This window comes from Bos grunniens, chromosome 21 (assembly GCF_055505025.1).
Source record: "Bos grunniens cultivar Pamir isolate PY7600 chromosome 21, Bosgru_T2T1.0, whole genome shotgun sequence".
NCBI classification, from domain to species: domain Eukaryota; kingdom Metazoa; phylum Chordata; class Mammalia; order Artiodactyla; family Bovidae; genus Bos; species Bos grunniens.
In genome coordinates, this window is record NC_141185.1 from 18,018,445 (window position 1) to 18,036,638 (window position 18,194).

At 36.6% G+C, this 18,194-nt stretch overlaps 1 long non-coding RNA gene across 23 annotated transcripts in view; it reads left to right on the forward strand.

The window, feature by feature from the left end:
• The window catches only part of LOC147349191 (uncharacterized), a 284,621-nt gene that overhangs the window by 74,398 nt on the left and 192,029 nt on the right, over positions 1-18,194 (forward strand). For 14 of the 23 annotated variants that reach the window (XR_015149553.1, XR_015149555.1, XR_015149545.1 and 11 more), the window contains exons 3-4: positions 11,343-11,401; positions 11,659-11,698. The exons of 6 other annotated variants lie outside the window; for them this stretch is intronic. This is a non-coding gene — a long non-coding RNA (uncharacterized LOC147349191). The remainder of the gene's footprint in view (positions 1-11,342; positions 11,402-11,658; positions 11,699-18,194) is intronic. 3 more of the 23 variants (XR_015149542.1, XR_015149538.1, XR_015149541.1) reach the window with 1 other exon arrangement.

The following is an 18,194-nucleotide window of genomic DNA, read 5'->3' on the forward strand; positions in this document are numbered from 1 at the left end:
ATACTAAAATCTTGGTAACCCATAGCAAAATAGTAAACTCTAGTTGTGTGTAAAATAAATGTATTTTTAATTGACATAATTCTCACTGACTTCCAAATATTAAGAAATTCTTTAGCTTTTTTTTTCCTTTTCATGGAAATGTATTGATTTTCAAATGTTCAAAAGTGTTTGTCCACATAAGGAAATGGCAGCCCACTCCAGTGTTCTTGCCTGGAGAATCCCAGGGACGGGGAAGCCTGGTGGGCTGCCGTCTATGGGGTCGCATAGAGTCGGACACGACTGAAGCGACTTAGCAGCAGCAGCAGCAGGATATATTTAGTCAAATCAACTGTGTAACTGAGATCTTACCTTAAGAATGTTGTTTGTTTAATAAGATAGAAGATACCACTTTTGGTGCTGCTGCTGCTGCTAAGTCTCTTCAGTCGCGTCCGACTCTGTGTGACCCCACAGATGGCAGCCCACCAGGCTCCTCCGTCCCTGGGATTCTCCAGGCAAGAGTACTGGAGTGGGTTGCCATTTCCTTCTCCAGCTACCACTCTTAAGGAACTAAGATTAGCTGTATTTATAGAGCCTGTGCCTACAGAACCCTTTCAGGAATGCTGGAGTTCCAAGTTTTACAATGAGGGCTATTATTGTGATGGTAAATGCTGTTGGATTAAAATTTGTGTAATTGTCACTGACTAAAATATAATAGACTAATAGTAACAGCTATTATAGGAAGTATTGATACTATGGCTTGTGTTACAAAATATTTAGTGGATGCTTCAATGGCTCCTGGTTTAAATATGTTTAAATTGGCATAGCAGCTAATGTATATATTTCCAAACTGACCTTAATTTTTAATTAGCATGAGGTTATTATTTTAATTCTTGTTCTTGCAATGATGCTTAGTGTGTGTGTGTGTGTGTGTGTGTGTGTGTGTGTCTGTCTGTCTGTCTATCTGCATGATCCATCATGTCTGACTCTTTGCAATTGTATGGACCATAGCCCACCAGGCTCCTCTGTCCATGGGATTTTCTAAGCAAAAATACTGGAGTATGTTGCTATTTCCTCCTTCAGCGAATCTTTCCAACTCAGGGATTGAACCTGAGTCTCCAGAGTCTCCTGCACTGGCAGATGGATACTTTACCACTGAGCCAATTTAGTAGGATGGTAGTAAAAATAAGGAAAATTATTAGTATGGAAGGATATATTAATAACATTTTCAGGATATAGTCTGACTGTTGCATGGGTTATAGGATTCCAACTTGACAGATAGTAAGTGGGGAGAACATGTCTTTGTAGGCCAGGAACCTTAATAAACTTCAGGCATACTGAAAAGAGAAGTCAACTAAATTTATAGATATGGAAGGTGAAACCTGGTAGTGTTTTAAGATTTGGTTTCCTAGAAAGTACTAAATGCTTTTAATAATTCAATCCAACTTTTTGTATGAAACCCATTACATAATAGTTTCAGTTCAGTTCAGTTCAGTTCAATCTCTCAGTCATGTCCAACTCTTTGCGACACCATGAATCACAGCACGCCAGGCCTCCCTGTCCATCACCAACTCCCAGAGTTCACTCAGACTCATGTCATTCGAGTCAGTGATACCATCCAGCCATCTCATCCTCTGTCGTCCCCTTCTCCTCCTGCCCCCAATCCCTCCCAGCATCAGAGTCTTTTCCAATGAGTCAACTCTTCGCATGAGGTGGCCAAAGTACTGGAGTTTCAGCTTTAGCATTATTCCTTCCAAAAGTGAAAGTGGAGAGTGAAAAAGTTGGCTTAAAGCTCAACATTCAGAAAACGAAGATCATGGCATCTGGTCCCATCACTTCATGGGAAATAGATGGGGAAACAGTGGAAACAGTGTCAGACTTTATTTTTTGGGCTCCAAAATCACTGCAGATGGTGACTGTGGCCATGAAATTAAAAGACGCTTACTCCTTGGAAGAAAAGTTATGACCAACCTAGATAGCATATTGAAAAGCAGAGACATTACTTTGCCAACAAAGGTCCGTCTGGTCAAGGCTATGGTTTTTCCTGTGGTCATGTATGGATGTGAGAGTTGGACTGTGAAGAAGGCTGAGCGCTGAAGAATTGATGCTTTGGAACTGTGGTGTTGGAGAAGACTCTTGAGAGTCCCTTGGACTGCAAGGAGATCCAACCAGTCCATTCTGAAGGAGATCAGCCCTGGGGTTTCTTTGGAAGAAATGTAGTTATATTTATGCCTTTAGCAGTTGATTATTCAACCTGGTAGCTAAGACAGTGAAGAATCTGCCTGCAATGCAGGAGACCTAGGTGCGATCCCTGGGTCAGGAAAATCCCCTGGAGAAGAGAATGGCTACCCACTCCAATATTCTTGCCTGAGGAATTACATGGATAGAGGAGCCTGGTGGGCTATATTCCACAAGGTCTCAAAGATTCAGATATGACTGAGCGAATAACACTTTAACACTTTTGTTCAATGCTCTGCGGCTTTAGATTTGTGAAGAAAATTAAAAAACAAATATATGGTTAATTGACATTTTCCTTGCACTTATATACATAATGAGAATACCATAATGGTGGCAAGTTTTTGTGTTATGTTTTTGTATCAAGAGTAATCTTTCTTTGTGATCATTATGATCACAGGTGAGGAGTATTGGAAAAAAGGGTTAAAATGGGCAAAAATAATTTCTGACTATCTTCTAGAGCACTGCTTGGGATATCTCCTGAGCTATTTAAAACTATGAACATTGTTAAAAGATTATATCATGTGGAAGATAATGCACATGATTTTTGTCTGTAGGAATCCAAATAAACTGTATGTGATGTATCTGACTATTGCACCATGAATATTGACAGATTTTACTTGTATTTGTAAACTTATTTCAGTATTCTTTAAAAAAATTTTTTTTCAAGTATATTTGATTATGGGGTTGTGTACATTCAGTTGTAGAACAAAATGAAACAGATATACATAATCCGTTTTTTTTTTAATAACTTCCCCATATAGGCCATTACAGAGTATTGAGTAAAGTTCTTTGTGCTACACAACAGGTTATTGTTAGTTATCTATTCTATGTATAGTAATGGATATATGTTCAACTCCAGTTTATCCCTCTGGGCCATCTGTTCTCCTGGTAACCATAAGTTGGTTTTCAACATCCATGATTCTGTTTTGTTGATAAATTCGTTGTACCATTTTTTAAATATTCCACATATAAGAGATATCATATGATATTCGTCTTTCTGTTTCTGACTTATTTGACTCATTATGACACTCTCTTGGAGAAGGAAATGGCAACCCACTCCAGTATTCTTGCCTGGAGAATCCTGTGGATGGAGGAGCCTAGTGGGCTGCTGTCCATAGTGTCGCACAGAGCCAAACACGACTGAAGCGACTTAGCACGCATGCATGCATTGGAGAAGGAAATGGCAACCCATTCCAGTATTCTTGCTTGGAGAATCCCAGGGACAGAGGAGCCTGGCGGGCTGCCGTCTATGGGGTCACATAGAGTTGGACACGACTGAAGTGACTTAGCAGCAGCAGCAGCAGCAGACACTCTCTGAAGTATGACCATCCATATTGCAGTTAAATGGCATTATTTTGTTCATTTTTATTGGTGAGTAATATTTCATTGTATTTAAGTACCACATCTTCTTTATCCATTCCTCTCTTGAGGGACATTTATGTGGCTTTCATGTCCCAGTTATTGTAAATAGTGCTGCAATGAACACTGAGATGCATGGATCATTTTTGAATTATGGTTTTCTCTATGTATATGACCAGAGGAATTGCTGGATCATGTGATAGGTCCATTTTTAATTTTTTAATGAACCTGTATACTGTTCTCTATAGTGACTATACCAATTTACATTCCCACTAACAGTGTAGGAGGATTCTCTTTTCTCCACACCATCTTCAGCATTTTGTTTGTAGATTTTTCTTCATGATGATCATTCTAACTAGTATGAAGCGATACCTCATTTTAGGTAGTTTTGATTTGCGTTTCTCTTATAACTAGTGATATTGAGCTTCTTTTCATATGTTCTTTGGCTCTCTGCATATCTTTTTTGGAGAAATGTCTCTTTAGATCTTCTGCTTATTTTTTGATTGGATTATTTGTTTCTTGATATTGAATTGCATGAAGTGTTCCTATACTTTGAAAATTAATCCCTTGTTTGTTGCTTCATTTGCAAATATTTTCTCTCATTGTGAGGGTTGTGTTTTTCTTTTGTTATGGTTTCCTTTGCTGTGCAAAATCTTTAAGTTTAATTAGATACCATTTGTTTACTATTTTATTTTCCTTACTCTTGGAGGTGGGTCAAGAAAGATATTGCTGTGATTTATGTCAAAGAGTGTTCTGCCTATGTTTTCCTCTAAGGAAACACTACTTGTAGGGTTTTATGATCCTTTGTGTTTCTGCTTTAGGTATAAAGTTAGGTTGTTTATTTGAGATTTTTGTTTCTTAGAGATAAGATTGTATTTGCCTCAACTTGCCTCTTTGAACTCCTTTGCTGCATACCGTGGGTCTGGGTTGTCATGTTTCCATTGTCATTTTTTTTCTAGGTATTTTTTAATTTCCTCTTTGATCATTTTCATGATCCATTATTTATTTAATGCCAATAATTTTTTAAAAAATTATTGGAGTATAGTTGTTTATAATGTATTAGTTTCAGGTGTCCAGCAAATTGCATAGTTATACATGTACACATGAGTGCATGCATGCTCAGTCATGTCTGCCTCTTTCAGACCCCATGGACTGTAGCCACCAGGATCCTCTGTCCATGGAATTTTCCAGGCAAGAATACTGGAGTGGGTTGCCATTTACTACTCCAGGACATCTTCCTGACCCAGGAACTGAACCTGTGTCTTTTGTGTCTCCTGCATTGGCAGGCAGATTCTTTACCACTGTGCCACCTGGAAGCCCACATATACATGTATCTACCCTTCTGCTCCCTAGTATTCCTTTTTGCCTAATTGTAAGACATTAATGATTCTTTCACTGACTAATTACATGTATTTTGACACATGTCTCTTTTTTACCAAAAAAAGATGGCATTAGATTTTTCCTCTGATACATTAACTATCAAAATATATTATTCATGTCATCACTGTTTGAAGATAATGAGTGTAACCTCTCAAAGAAACGTATTCATCCATATAAGCAGCCAAAAACATGCTCAGGTTTTCAAGAAATCAGAAAATGTGTTTTCTGTGAACACTTCAAAAATTAGTTTTATTTGGTATTATATTGCTCTCAGGGAACAGAATTTACGTGAAATACTGGAAAATCTAAAAAATATTTCCATATCCAAAAGATAATAATTTTCAAAATCTAAGATGCCATATATAGTAACAAGAATTTAACCATATGAATATATACTAAGATTATAGCTATACTTAACAAATATTAGAAGAGGGACAATAAAAATCAATATTTTGAGTTGTAGAGGATCAAATGATACTGTGGATTTTGTCAATACAACTGAATTAATGTATTAATGATTTAATGGGACTATTAAGTTGATCAGAAATTTGTATGTATACATTACTGTAATACTGCATAACACAAGAAAGTAAAATATCCAAGTAGCTAAAAACAGAGAATGATTTTTACAGAAAGCCTAAAAACAAGAAGCATAGAATAAAAATGTAGCATAAGCTAAGGTTGGTCTTTATGATTAGTGAATAAAGGCTTCATTTCGCAACAAATATTCTTTAGGGCACTAGCTAAAGGTTTTGAAAACAAAACAGTATAAATATGGTCTCCACTTTGAATTTTCCTGGCGAGCACTCTTAAAATTATTCTTTGGCATCTCCTTGGAAGCTGAAACTTGTGCAGTCTGTACCACTGTAGGAGGCAATCCTGACTATCTACCACAACCTATTCCAAAAGGATAAGCATTTAAAATGAAAGCTCCAAACCACAGAAGAGTTGCAAAATGTGAGACAATATAGACTTTCACAAGTCTGGAGGCAAATAAATAAATTGACAATTTTCAATTATAAAAGTTGTAATCCTTAATATTAAAATATTTGTGTATATTTTTCATTGTTTTCTCAATATAATGAATTTCATATGGGAGGTCTCAGTGAGTTAATTTAATTTTACAATGCACAAAAAGAAAGATACATACCTTAGTAGAAAAACAGGTGAAGTATATTAACATCTGTTTTACAGAGAATAATTTCAAGATGTTAGTAAGCAAATAAATATTACTAGTGATCTAGAAAATGCAGAATAATTGAGATTTTTTTCCATTTACTCAACTTGCAATGATTACAGATTAAAATTCACATTCATATCTATATTTTATGAAAATGGTTATAGTGTACAGATGTTAAAAGAGAATAAATTAACATGAAGTTTCTAAAAATACAAAATTGAAATAGGCACCAAATTAAGCAAAACATCATATCAATGAACCAGGAATGACATCCCCTATAAATTATGTTGAAAAGGCAATAAGTTTATAAATTTATATATATAAGTATATTCTAGAAATGACCACAAGAATGTAAACCACAGAAATGCCTATAAATATAAGAATATTTAAATTTATTACAACATGTCTGCACAATGGAATTGTGTTTTAGTTTCAAAAGATAATATAAATGTGTGTGTAAAATAAAAATATGATGTAATTATAAATGAAAAAACTAAAATAAGTAAGTGTCTATGTATATAGATAATTATAAAATAAACACAATTGTGTTATTAACATTTTTTCAAACATACAGGGTTAAAAATAGTAAGTAATCATTCTAACAAGAATGTGAAAAAAGGGGAAATAAACCTATTGCTTGAATTTTCTTTTTAGAGACATATATGACATCCATCTTTCCATTGACTCCCTTTATTCCATGATGATATATTTATTTGTCTCTTTGAAGTAGATATAGGTCATGGCAGCTAAATTGTCATTAGCTCCTTTTGAGTCCTAAGTCTATTCTCTGACCCTTCCCTCAAGTATCTGTTTGTAGTGGCTGCTGCTGCTGCTGCTGCTAAGTCACTTCAGCTGTGTCTAACTCTGTGTGACCCCATAGACGGCAGCCCACTAGGCTCCTCTGTCCCTGGAATTCTCCAGGCAAGAATACTGGAGTGGGTTGCCATTTCCTTCTCCAATGCATGAGAGTGAAAAGTGAAAGTGAATTCGCTCAGTCGTGCCCGACTGTTAGCGACCCCATGGACTGCAGCCTACCAGGTTCCTCCGTCCATGGGATTTTCCAGGCAAGAGTATTGGAGTGGGGTGCCAGAAGGTTTAATTATGAGAGCAGTCTTAAAATAGATTAACTGTGTAATCATAAACAATCATTTACACTGTTCCTAGAGCCTATTCCTCATTTGCAAGCATGGCTGACCTGTTTGGCTATTTCCCTTAAGGAAAAGGTTCTAGACTTAAGTAGAACCTTGTTTTGGAATATTGTGTACTGAATTTTATGAAATGCTTGTATCTGAGTATATTGAGTTCCTTAGAAAGTTTTATTCCTCTCATCTTTTAGAGTAGTGAATTATATAAATAGATATTTCTAATATTAACCAACCTCAAATTCCAAAACAAATATTTCTTAGTCACTATCATCTATTTTTACATTTTATACACTGATGGATTCAATCTGTTAAGAATCCTCAGTACACAAAAATGAGAATTTTCTAAATGTTCTTTTCTTGTACTGATTTTGTGTAGATTGGGTATCACATTGAAACATCCTTCATTAACCCACTAAATGGGATTTCCACATTTTCTTGTTCAGTTCAGTTCAGGTGCTCACTCCTGTCTGACTCTTTGTGACCCCATGGACAACAACACCCCAGGCCTCCTTGTTCATCACCAACTCCCAGAGACTACTAAAACTCATGTCCATCACGATGGTGATGGTGATCTCATCCTCTGTCGTCCCCTTCTCATCCTGCCTTCAATCTTTCCCAGCATCAGGGTCTTTTCCAATGAGTCTGTTCTTTGAATTAGGTGGCAAAAGTATTGGAGTTTCAGCTTCAACATCAGTCCTTCCAATGAATATTCGGGATTGATTTCCTTTAGGATGGAATGATTGGATCTCCTTACAGTCCAAAGGACTCTCAAGAGTCTTCAACATCACAGTTCAAAAGCATCAATTCTTCACTGCTCAGCCTTCTTTATAGTCCAACTCTCACAACTGCACATGCCTACTAGAAAAACCATAGGTTGAATAGACAGAACTTTGTTGGCAAAGTAATGTCTCTGCTTTTTAATATGTTGTCTAGGTTGGTCATGGAGAAGGAAATGGCAACCCACTCCAGTATTCTTGCCTGGAGAATCCCAGGGACCGGGGAGCCTGGTGGGCTGCTGTCTATGGGGTCGCATGGAGTTGGACACGACTGAAGCGACAGCAGCAGCAACTTAGCAGCAGCTAGGTTGGTCATAGCTTTTCTTCCAAGGAGCAAGCATCTTTTTATTTCATGGCTTCGTCACCAACTGCAGTGATTTTCAAGTCCAAAAAAATAGAATTTGTCACTGTTTCCATTGTTTACCCATCTGTTTGCCATGAAGTACCAATATGCAAGCATTTTTTTGTTAGATTCTTATTAATCAGGTCAGGTGGTCTGGTATTCCCATCTCTTTAAGAATTTTCCACAGTTTGTTGTGATCTTCCTAAAGGAAATCAGTCCTGAATATTCATTGGAAGGACTGATGTTGAAGCTGAAACTCCAATATTTTGGCCCCCTGATGTGAAGAGCTGACTCATTTGAAAAGACCCTGATGTTGGCAAAGATTGAAGGCAGGAGGAGAAGGGAATGACAGAGGATGAGATGGGTGGATGGCATCACCAAATCAATGGACATGGGTTTGGGTAAACTCCGAGAGTTGGTGATGGACAGGGAGGCCTGGCATGCTGTGGTTCATGGGGTTGCAAAGAGTTGGACAGGACTGAGCGACTGAACTGAACTGAACACAGTCAAAGGCTTTGGCATAGTCAGTAAAGCAGAAGTAGGTGTTTTTCTGGAATTCTCTTGCTCTTTTTGATGATCCAATGGATGTTGGCAGTTTGATCTCTGGTTCTTCTGCCTTTTCTAAATCCAGCTTGAACATCTGGAAGTTCACATACCATTGAAGCCTGGCTTGGGGAATTTTGAGCATTACTTTGCTAGCATGTGAGATGAGCGCAATTGTGTGGTAGTTACAACGTTCTTTGGCATTGCCTTTCTTTGGGATTCTTTTCCAGTCCTGTGGCCAAGGCTGAGTTTTCCAAATTTTCTGGCATATTGAGTACCATATTGGCTTTTTCTTGTTATATTCTTATTAATATACTCTGACTTAGAAGGAGAAGAATGAGGCTCCAAAAACTTCTTAATAAGAAACTCAAATTTCTCTAATCAAGTGTTCTTCTGACCTGATCTCAAAAAGTTACGTACAGTTAATTTAGATTCAGATTGTTTTTAAAACAAAATATGATGTGTTTGAAGCAGCTATAATCCATGCAGGTTTTTCTCCCCCCCTCTCCTCCTCAAGAGTAGATTATCTATTAACCAATCCCACTTTTCCCTCTACATTGTTATAATTTTTGAAAATATGTTTATTTTTAATGATGTATGTAAATATTTGTCCTAATACTTTTCCCAAATGCTTACAATTTGAAAAGTACTTTGTTTTCCTATTTAATTTCTCCATCTACTAATAACCTTGGTATTTTGAAAGATATACACTTCACATTTTGTAAGATAAACAGATGTAGTCACATCTTAATATTTTGTACTTTTCATGTAACAAAATGTAATCTGCCTATTTAAATGTGCAATATTCTAAAAAGCCAAATGATATGAAAATTATCTGTGAAGTGATTTTAATACAAAAAAGTACAATGCATTGCTATGTACATCACATGGACTAATTGTACATTTTTTTTTCTTGCCCAAAGGGATTTATAAAAATGCATTGCCAAAAAGCTAAAGGATACCTAAATTTTACAATGCCTATGTGATTTTTATATTTTTGTAGCAACATGTACAGTTGGAAAGACAACTCAAGCTTTTATGGAATCAAATAAAAATATTATACCATATGAAAATATTTAATTTGCATCCAAATCCTAACTGAATTTTATTTATGCACAATTGCAACTGACAAGTACTTATTTAAAAAAAGAAAGGACTGAGGAATTTCATTAGCAAGAATACTTTGATTTTATTTTCCCCATAGGCGAAAAATCATTGAAAAAAATTACCTAGCAAAAAACATAATTTAAGTTTAAATCTCAGTTGGTGAAATGTGTTACACCTTCACATATAAAGTATGTGTTTTATTTGATTAAACCTATTGAAAATATGCTTTTAGGGTTTTTTATTATAATAAATTTCCAAAGTAGCTGATTTTAAAATATCCATTTCTATTTTGTATTGCTTATTGCCATACACACATTTTTGTTATTGTTATTCAGTCACTAAGTCATGTCCAACTGTTTGCAACCCCATGAACTAAAGCACGTGAGGCTTCTCTGTCCATCACTATCTACCTGAGTTTTCTCAAACTCGTGTCCATTGAGTCAATGATGCCATCCAACCATCTCATCTTCTGTTTCTCCTTCTCCTCTGGCCCTCAAACTTTCTGAACATCAGGGTCTTTTCCAAAGAGACCGCTCTTCACATCAGGTGAAAAAATATTGGAGCTTCAGCTTTAGTATTGGTATTTCCAGTGAATATTCAGGGTTGATTTCCTTTAGGAATGACTGATTTAATCTTCTTGTCCAAGGTACTCTCAGGAGTCTTCTTCAGCACCACTGTTCAAAAGCATCAATTCTTTGGCTCTCAGCCTTCTTTATGGTCTAATTCTCACATCCACATATGACTACTGGAAAAACTTTGACCATAGCTTTGACTGTACAGACCTTTGTGGGCAAAGTAATGTCTGCTTTTAAAAACACTGTCTAGGTTTGACATAGCTATTCTTCTTTCATTTATAAAATCAATTTTATTATAAATAATATAGAAATCATGAGTAGAATCACTAGTTAACTTAATCATTTTCATTTGGTCTAGAGTTCTAAGAATATTTTGACTAATAATTTTTAATTTCTCTAAGTTATAATTAATCTCTGGTTTTTATAAGGCATTATTCATTTTAAAGCTCTCTATGACTAATGAATCAACTGGAAAATTAAGAAGAAAAGGAAATTGAAGTTAATCATACTTCTGGGAAGAGTGGAAAGCTACTATCTATTTTGTTTGATAGAAATGACTCATTATAAACTTTGACTATAATAGGCCTATCATCAGTGAAAGGAATATGGTAGTGTTTCTTTTTTTAGTATTTTGCTAAACTTAAATATAGGAATATTATAAATATCCAAGGGATTGATTTCTTTTTCAAAATTGCTTACTGATTACCTATATTTTTCCAGGGACTCAATAAATATTTTTGAATGAATGCAATGTGGTGACACACAGGGGTGACAAACAGGTAAGAGTCCTATCAAATAAAGTGTTCATTGGGGAAGGACTGTTCATAATCAGATAAACAGTGAAACTGTAGGAAAATCGAAAACAAAATAGGACATGACTTGGTGGTGGGGGGAGGACAGTATTTTATTTTTGAAAACTTTTTATTTTGTATTGGGGTCTAGTCAGTTAACAATGTTGTGATTGTGTCTGGTGAAGAGTGGAGGGACCCAGCCATATACATGTATCCATTCTCCCCCAAACTACTCTCCCATCCAGGCTGCCACGTAATGTGAAGCAGAGTTCCGTGTTCTTTACAGTAAGTACTTGTTGGTTATTCATTTTAAATATAGCAGTGTGTACATGTTTAATAAATAGTACCATCTGGGAAGCTCTCTGAAGAAGTGACAGGTCACAAGCAGTCTTAATTACAAGGACAAGACAGTCATGTGGCAATCTGGAGGAAAAGCATTACTGCCTGTCAGAAGACGAGGTATAATAGTCTTGAGTTTGAATAATCCTGTTATTTTCCAGGGAGAGTCAGATTCTTAACTGAAGTGAAGGGAGATTTGTAGAGGAATTCCACAAGGCAGGTAGGGGCCAATGAACTGTAGCCAAATGAGCTACATTGTGTTTGAATATCATATATATATATAGATAGATAGATAGATAGATATAGATAGATAGACAGACAGACATAGATATAATAGAAAGCCACTGGAATGATTTAAAGCAATTAAACAATATAGCCAGCCTTTAAAGAAAAATACAAATAACCTGATTACTATAGAAGGTATACACCAGTGGCTCAGTGGTAAAGAATCTGTCTGTAATGCAGGAGATGCAGGAGACCTGGGCTTGATCCCTGAGTTGGGAAGATCCCCTGGAGTAGGAAATGGCAATCCACCCTAGTATTCTTGCCTGGAGAATCCCATGGACAGAGGAGCCTGGCAGTCTACAGTCCATAGGGTTGCAAAGAGGCAGACACAACTGAAGTATCTTAGCATGTATGCAAAGTATAATCTTCTTTGTTATGGAAAAAAATCTCTAAAACAGTGACTTTTAAAGTAAACCAAAAGAGGCTAGCTTGATTAGCATATGGTGTTGGATTAAGTGAAAAGTAGACAGATTTGGTATGTATTTTGAAGTCAGAACTTGCTGATGGATTGGCTAATGGAAGAAGGAAAATATTTTAAAATGAGGTCAAAGTTAATTATATTTGAGCTGTCATAATGATGGTCATCAGTCTTATCAATCAGAGTAAACCATTCTACACAGAAGAAATAACCTTAAGGTGAAAGCTATTCCACAAGCAGAAACTGTAGTGGCCAACTATGTCTCTAGAGCTAGAGAGAGGAAAAAAAAAGATTAAAAATTCAAAGAAAGATAATGGCTAAATATATAGATTTGTAATTCATCTTTATGGGCTTCCTTGGTGACTCAGGGGTAAAGAATCTGCATGCCAATGAAGGAAACACAGGTTCGATCCCTGTGTTGGGAGGATCCACTGGAGAAGGAAATACTAGACTGGCTACCCACTCTAGTATTCTTCCTGGGAAATCCCATGGACAGAGGAACCTGATGGGCAACAGTCCATGGGATTACAAGAGACACAACTTAGCAACTAAATAACAACAATTAATGTCTATAGTGCTGTTGCTGTTCATTTGCTAAGTCATGTCTGATTCTTTGAGACCCCATGAACTGCAGCACACCAGCCTCCCCTGTCCTTCATTATCTCCTGGAGTTTGCTCATATTAATGTCCATTTAATTGGGGATGCTATCTAACCATCACATTCTCTGCCGGGCCTTCTCCTTTTGTGTAGATGAGGCATAATATGCAGTGTAGATATAGTAAAAACAATAGAAAGCCTTGCCTTAAGAGTTTATTAAAATGTTCTAAAGAGCTCAAGTTGACTATTGGGGTGGGAACACAAGATTAAAGATTTCGTACATGCAATGAAGAAGGTAAGTCAAAGTTCAGCTCTATTTCAAGAATTACCTGTTTAAATTCTCAGAAAGATTTGAGAACTCTGAAGTTTTGTTAATCACAAGAAAACCCTTTGTTTATTCTTTATAAAGCAAGAATTGCCATAAGGTTTTTTTGTTTTCTGAATACTTAAACATGATGGCCCATTCCTCTTTCTTGTAAATCTTAATACAAAACAGAGGAAACTGAGAGTAATATACAATGTTTTTGGTGAGAGGGAATAAGTAGCCTCTTATTTTTTTCTGTTTTTAATTGCATCACCATACATCATTAGAACACAAGTAAATTTTTATAATACAACTAAAACAGAACTAACTTAGATGAAAAATAAGGTTTGGAGAATATATGTGAACTCAGCGACAAGCCAGATGTACAATTTAGAATTAGACATTTGAATTCTAGATAGTATTCCTGAAGGCTTGAAAATTTAGTGATATCCTTATTTCAGTTTTTAAAGAATGCTTTTCTTATTCAATCACTTAGTCATGTCCAACTCTTTGTGACTCCACAGACGACAGAATGCCAGGCTTCCCATTCTTCACTATCTCCCAGAGTTAGCGCAGTTTTCATATCCATTCAGTCAGTGATACTATCTAACCATCTTATCCTCTGCTTCTGCCCTTCTCCTCTTGCCCTCAGCCTTTCCCAGCATCAGGGTCTTTTCCAATGAGTCAGTTCTTTACATCAGTTGGCCAAAGTATTGGAGCTTCAGCTTCAGAATGAGTCCTTCCAATGAATATTCAAGATTGATCTACTTTAACACTGACTGGTTTGATCTTCTTGCAGTTCAAGGGACTCTCAAGAGTCTTCTCCAACACCACTGTTCAAAAGCATCAATTCTTCAGCACTCAGCCTTCTTTATGGTCCAACTCTCACATACATACATGACTACTAGAAAAACCGTAGCTTTGACTAGACAGACCTGTGTTGGCAAAGTGATGTCTCTGCTTTTTAACATGCTAGCTAGGTTTGTCATGACTTTTCCTCCAAGTAGCAAGAATATTTTAATTTTGTGTCTATAGTCACCATTCACAGTGATTTTGGAGTCCAAGAAAATGAAATCTACCACTGTTTACACTTTTTCCTCAACTATTTGGTCATGAAGTGATGAGACTAGATGCCGTAATCTTAGTTTTTTGAATATTGGGTTTTAAGCCAGCTTTTTCACTCTCCTCTTTTACCTTCATCAAAAGGCTCTTTAATTCCTCTTCTATTTCTACCATTAATATTGTGTCATCTGCATATCTGAAGTTGTTGATATTTCTCCTGGAAATCTTGATTCCAGCTTGTGCTTTATCCATTGCCACATTTCACATGAAGTACTCTGCATATAAGTTAAATAAGCAGGGTGACACTATGAAGCCTTGACACACTCCTTTCCCAATTTTGAACCAGTCCACTGTTCCATGTCTGGTTCTAACTGTTGCTTCTTGACCTGCACACAGATTTCTGAAGAGGCAGGTAAGGTGGTCTGGTATCCCTGTCTCTTTCAGAATTTTCCACAGTTTGTTGTAATCCACATAGTCAAAGGCTTTCTGTAGTCAATGAAGCAGAAGTAGATGCTTTTTTTGGAATTCCCTTGATATTTCTTGATCCAGAGGATGTTGGCAATTTGATCTCTGGTTCCTCTGCCTTTTTCAAATCCAGTTTGTACATCTGAAAGTTCTTGGTTCACATGTTATTGAAGCCTCAGTTCAGTTGCTCAGTCATGTCTGACTCTTTGAGACGCCATGAACTGCAGCACGCCAGGCCTCCCTGTCCATCACCAGGCCTCCTTGTCCATCACCAACTCCCAGAGTCCACCCAAATCCATGTCCATTGAGTTGGTGATGCCATCCAAACATCTCATCCTGCTGCCATCCCCTCCTCCTCCCGCCCTCAATCTTTCCCAGCATCAGGGTCTTTTCAAATGAGTCAGCTCTTTGCATCAGGTGGCCAAAGGATTAGAGTTTCAGCTTCAACATCAGTCCTTCCAATGAACACCCAGGACTGATCTCCTTTAGGATGGACTGGTTGGATCTCCTTGTAGTCCAGGGGACTCTCAAGAGTCTTCTCCAACACCACAGTTCAAAAGCATCAATTCTTCCATGCTCAGCCTTCTTTATAGTCCAACCTTCACATCCATACATGACCATTGGAAAAAACCATAACCTTCACTGGACAGACCTTTGTTGACAAAGTAATCCCTCTGCTTTTTAAAATGCTGTCTAGGTTGGTTATAACTTTCCTTGCAAGGAGCAAACATCTTTTAATTTCATGGCTGCAATCACCATATGCAGTGATTTTGGAGCCCAGAAAAATAAAGTAAGCCACTGTTTCTGTATCTATTTGCCATGAAGTGATGGGACTGGATGCCATGATCTTAGTTTTCTGAATTTTGAGCTTTAAGTCTAGCTTGAACAATTTTGAGCATTACCTTGCTAGCATGTGAAAAGAGCGCAATTGTGTGGTAGTTTGAATATTCTTTAGCATTGCACTTCCTTGGGATTGAAATGAAAACTGACCTTTTCCTCTTCTGTGGCCACTGCTGAGATTTCCAAATTTGCTGGCATATTGAGTGCAGCACTTTAACAGCATCATCTTTTAGGACTGAAGTAACTCATCTGGAATTCCATCACCTCCACTAGCTTTGGTCATAATAATGCTTCCTAAGGCCCATTTGACATCACATTCCAGGATGTCTGGCTCTAAGTGAGTGACCACACCATTGTGGTTATCTGGTTCATTAACACTTTTTTATACAGTTCTCTTGTGTATTCTTGCCACCTCCTCTTCATCTCTTTTGCTTTTGTTAGGTCCTTGCCATTTCTTTCCTTTATTGTGCCCATCTTTGCATGAAATGTTCCCTTGGTATCTCCAATTTTCTTGAAGAGATCTCTAGCTTTCCCCATTCTATTGTTTTCATCTATTTCTTTGCATTGTTTACTTCAGAAGGCGTGCTTATGTCTCTTTGCTGTTCTCTAGAATTCTGCATTCAGTTGGGTATATCGTTCCCTTCCTCCTTTGCCTTTCATTTCTCTTCTTTTCTCAGCTATATGTAAGGCCTTCTCAGACAACCACTTTGCCTTCTTTCATTTATTTTTCTTTTGGATGTTTAGTCACCACCTCCTGTACAATGGTACAAACCTCTGTCCATAGTTTTTCAGGCACTCTATCTTCTGGATCTAATTCTTTAAATCTATTTGTCATCTCCCCTGTATATTATATTGGATTTGATTTAGGCCATACCCAAATGGCCTAGTGGTTTTCCTTGCTTTCTTCAACTTGAGCCTGAATTTTGCAATAAGGAGTTCATGATCTGAGCCACAGTCAGCTCCAGGTCTTGTTTTTGTTGACTGTATAGTGCTTCTCCATCTTTTGCTGAAAAGAATATAATCACTCTCTGGTGATGTCCATGTGTAGAGTCATCTCTTGTGTTGTTGGAAGAGGGTGTTTTCTATGACCAGTGTGTTCTCTTGGCAAACTCCATTAGCTTTTGTCCTGCTTCATTTTGCACTCCAAGGCCATACTTGCCTGTTACTCCAGGTACCTCTTGACTCCCTACTTCTGCATTTCAGTCCCCTATGATGAAAAGGACATATTTTTGGGGGATGTTAGTTCTAGAAATTGTTGTAGACTATCATAAAACCAGTCAACTTCAGCTTATTCCCCATCAGTGTTTGGGGAATAGACTTGGATTCTTGTGCTGTTGAATGGTTTACCTTGGAATAGAACCAAAAACATTCTGTCATTTTTGAGATTGCACCCAAATATTGAATTTTGGACTCTTGTTGGCTATGACAGCTGTACCATTTCTTCTAAGAGATTCTTTCCCACAGTAGTAGATGCATGGTCATCTGAATTAAATTCGTCTATTCTCATCCATTTTAGTTAACTGATTCATAATATGTTGATGTTCACTCTTGCTGTCTCCTGTTTGACCACTTCTAATTTACCTTGATTTATGGACCTAACATTCCAGGTTTTATACAATATTGTTCTTTATATCATTGGACTTTACTTTCACCACCAGACACGTCCACAACTGGGCATCATTTACACTTTTGCTCAGCCTCTTCATTCCTTTTGGAGCTATTTCTCTGCTCTTCTCTAGTAGTATATTGGATGCATACCAACCTGGGGTGTTTATCTTTCAGTGTCATATCTTTTTTGCTTTTACATATGTTCTTACTGTTTAAAGAATAGTAAGAGAAATTAATGTGATCTCCATATTCTTTCAATGATCTTATAGTTTGTAAGTATCATACAATTATTTTTAGTTCCATTCATTCAACACTAAGAATAATTATCCTTATTTCAAAACTTCTGAGTTAGAACTCGAATGCATTTTATGACTCAGTTCTGCCATTAAATCAAAAACTTTCATTATTTTGTAAATAATATAAAACTACTCTGGATCAAATAAAAATCTCTCATGGAAGTTAGCATAAATAACAAGATATATATTTTATAGAGAAATGATACTGAATCTTTTCAAACATTTTTAACAAAATAAAATGTAGCTTTTACATTAAATTCATCTATTTCTATGGGGGCTGATATTCTAAAATGTGCAATAGTGTAGAAGCCACTACAATAGAAGGACCTAAGAGACAATTCATGTTTTAGCAAAAATTGTGAAAACCTTGTAAATACATCTGTTTATTTACACATTTTTATTGATTCTGATCATTAAAATAAATTTTGCATTCCTTTTAGCTATGAAATTTTATCTATACAACTGGCAAAAGGCTAAAGAATTTTATTTCCAATGATTTGGCATTTGTACAAGAAACAGAACTTCTTGTACAAAAATGTAGTAATAAATATCAAAAGCAATGACAA